This window comes from Ahaetulla prasina, chromosome 2 (assembly GCF_028640845.1).
Source record: "Ahaetulla prasina isolate Xishuangbanna chromosome 2, ASM2864084v1, whole genome shotgun sequence".
Classification (NCBI taxonomy): domain Eukaryota; kingdom Metazoa; phylum Chordata; class Lepidosauria; order Squamata; family Colubridae; genus Ahaetulla; species Ahaetulla prasina.
In genome coordinates, this window is record NC_080540.1 from 69,884,366 (window position 1) to 69,888,339 (window position 3,974).

Consider the following 3,974-nt stretch of genomic DNA (forward strand, 5'->3'; position numbering starts at 1 on the left):
AGGATTTCTCTGGATTGTTTCAGGCAATTCTCATTGGGAGAACTGGCAATAGTTCTAACCCACTTGTAGGTTAGAGCCTGGTCCATCTTGCCTATTTCAACTGGTGTCTCCACTCTTGAAGATAGTTGGTAAACATCCTCGTTGAGATTTGAATATTGTTAATGTTCCCTGCTTAAGAAATAGGGTCTCTTTGGTTTACTATTCCTTGAATTAGCAGCCAGTCTCCAATCTTTTAATTTTAAAGAAGTTAACTGAGAATGTATTTGGATAGTTTTAGAATAATGTCTCTAGTTCATTTTGTTTTTGTTTTTAAATCTAAAGCAATATGGCTTAGATTTGGATTTGGTATGGTGGTCTCTCACATCTGTTTGTGTTGAATTTCTGTTGGCGATGGACAAAGGCTAGTTGGTTATCCTGCTGATGTCAGATCCAAAAGATGATGTTTTATATTCTTGACCATAGGTTGCAGGTGAAGAGAATAACCACTGTTTTTCTTGGTTTCAGTCCTATTCCATGTATTCAGAAATGATGGGCACCTTTTCATCAATATCTGTCTCTGTGGTGTCCCACAAGATTCATATTCTCATCTTTTAACAAATCCATGCAAGCATCAGGAGACTTTATTGAATCATATTAGCTACAGTATCACATGTAATTAGGTAATTCTGAATTTCAGCAGATTCAAATTTGTATGGGGAATATATTCATGTAGTCTTATTTCTTCTTGATATGCGCACATGATATAAGCAGAGAGAAGCATCAGGAGGATATTGATGTATCATTTTCAGGAATATTACAGTTGGCTGCATATAAACCAAATTATGGTAATTGGAATGGAATTTATTGAAAACCGTCACCAAGTCCAACCTCAGTGGTGCACTGGGCATAATTGTGCAGACATCTTCCTTGCCACCTGTGGGTAAAATGATAGCTGGGAAATCAAAGAATATTGCTAGTTCAAAATCTGCTTACTCAGGAAAAGCATAACTATCCAGAACATTCAATCCCTAAGTCTTCATCACTACACAGCAATTTGTCTTATTTGCATTACATATCTGCTTTTTCTTTCTCATTTCCCTAGATGGTACTATGTAATTTTTTGTCTTGTTTTATAGTACAGTTAAGACTGCAATAGATTTTCAAATATAAAGTATATTGACCTGGAATATACCAGTCGGAATATATTCCTCCCAGAGTTTCCCTCTAAGGGATATGGGAAACAAGCAAACAAACAATACAGCATCACTTTGAATCACTTAATATGCTTTAAATTATCATAACATCCCTAATATTCACATAACTGGAGTTTTCAATTTATAAGAGACAATATCAGCAGAAATGGGTACTATTATTGTAAATTTTATTATTTTTCCTCATATTTTTGCAGAAAGGACTAATATGATGTTCGTGTATATTAAAGAGGTTATGAGATGACAAACACATCAAAGGAGATGAGAAACACATTTGAATGATCTTCATTATTTAAAGTTAGACCATGTGCTCTTATGAGACTTTCTTTTTGGAACCAAATTTGATTGAAATCAATCATTTTAAGATTAAAGCAAAAATAATCAAATTAATGTCCCATGTAATTGAGAACATGAATTCCTTCAGGGAGATGTAGTCCCACAGGAAATAAATGACCTTTTCTGCATTTTCTTAATCATTTGCGTTTAGGATGTCTTCTGGATGGAGAAAGATCCTTTTGACTAATATAGAAATATCACAATGTAAATTAAATCTTATTCATCTAGTTTTTCTTTTCTTAATTGTTATATCAGAAGTAAAAGGTCTTTTTGATATTGGAATTTGTTTCACACTACTACAAATAAGCATATACAATCCCCTGCCTAATTAAAAGAAGAAAATTAAAGCCATATCATAGAATGTATAATATAATCTTTATTTTTTTCTCTAGCTTTTGGAAAGTTACATAACAACCGTGCTTTAATTAAGACACTATTTGTAGACATTTAAAATGCATTTTAATTTATAAATATTGTACATTTGGTCCATAGAACATTGCCATTTTTTTTAAATTATACTGTACTCTATCTCTTTTAAAACAGGTTCTATATATATTTTAGAATGTGTATATATTACATATATTTTTTTATATAGAGATAAATTTGCTTGATGTTTAGAGAATAATTTATTATTGCAAAACCATATATGATCATATATTCTTTCTTTTTAAAAGGGTAAATACTACAAAAAGTTACAGCTATTCACAGTTTACACACAGTAGTTCTACCACACTATTTTTGTGCTATATATGATACGTTTGTGCAGAATTTTGCTAAAGCAAATCTGTCAAACATCTGTTATAAGTGTTATACAATCAAACATTGAATACTTCATTTTTCTTGGAACAACATGGGACCTGATTACATAAACAATAAAGAGAAAGTCTGAATTTGAAATGCATGTGAAACATGTAAAATATGACATTTTATTTTTCTTCTAAACCCTGAAAATCTACAATATTTGGATCTGAGACTTCACTTATAGACATTTAGTTTCTTATAGATTTCTTGATAATTTACATTTGATCTACTGTATGAAACAATTTAGAACCTACTAAACAATACTTTTTATAAGCTTTTATTATTAGATTGAAATGTGTGTGCATGTATATATATATTTATATATATTTATATATGTATGTATATTTGCTACAATAATGTGCTTGACATTCTGAGAATAATACCTTATTGCAAGAACGTATGTTTGTCACCTTCAGACAAAAAAACAACAAAAAACCAACATTCACAGTTAACATGTTGTTCACACCTACTGGTCTACATAAAATGTATGCTATCTAACACTGTATGTTGCACAAGATTTTGCTGAAAAGTATGTTTCATTGCACATTTCTATCCGTCATTTAAAACCATTTTCCTATGATCCTCACTGTCTATTCCATAGCTGCCAAACAAGAATTGTTATTGAGGTCTCTCAGAGCTTTGCAGTTTTCTACATTGGAAGAAATATTTTAAACTCCTGTGGAAAATGCATGCTAGAGCCCATCAAATTTTTTTTTTCATTGTCTCTATCATTACCATGAAAAATACATACATAAAATATATTTTTAAAAAAACTAAAATTCTTTTTTCAAAGTGCTTTACAATTTTCTTCCCAGCAAAAACTTCATTATTGATGCATCTCCAACAAACCAACTAAAGAAGTGCTAAGTTTAAAGCCCTAAATTGTATTCTATGGGATTTTGATATATAAACTATTGGTTTGGTTCTTTTCCATATATATGTTGCACTTATCAGTGGTATAACTATATAACATAAAATGAAGTAAAACCTGGCTTAAATGATAGATAATGTATGCAGTTTATATAGGACCAACCTTTGAGAGGGACTCATCACAGTTTCAAATAGGTAGTCATATTGCCACTTTTTTGTTTTATTAAAAAAATCCAGTACTTTGAAAGATGCTTATACTGAAAATATTCTGATAGTTCTATTACTACAAAATAATGTAATATATTAAATGCCAGAGGCCCAAAAGATATTACTAGGTAGTGGAAGTATTGCCTGTGGCAGTTGTATAAGAATGATTAATACATAGCTCCATGTAAGGAGAAAATTAGAAAAACCAACCCAATAATGAAGTTGGTTGATACTTCTAGGGCAGTATTTTCACTGGAAATTTCTTTCATAAAAACACTTTGCTGGTGAATATAAAACAGCTTTCCAATTTAACTGTTCTCAGAAATAACAGCTTGGGAATCAAATAGTAAGAAATTTATTAATAAAAACTAGCACAAAAGTTCAAATTGTTGCACTAAAATGTAAAGATTAAAAATGGTCTACCTGTGTGTGCTTTTAATAAATTCCAGATACTCCACACTTACTGAGAGAGAATAAAAATGTTAACAGTCTATGGATTGCCAGAAACACAAAACATTGTTAACAACTAAGCCCACAAAATGGTTTGATCATACCACATTGCTTCCTATA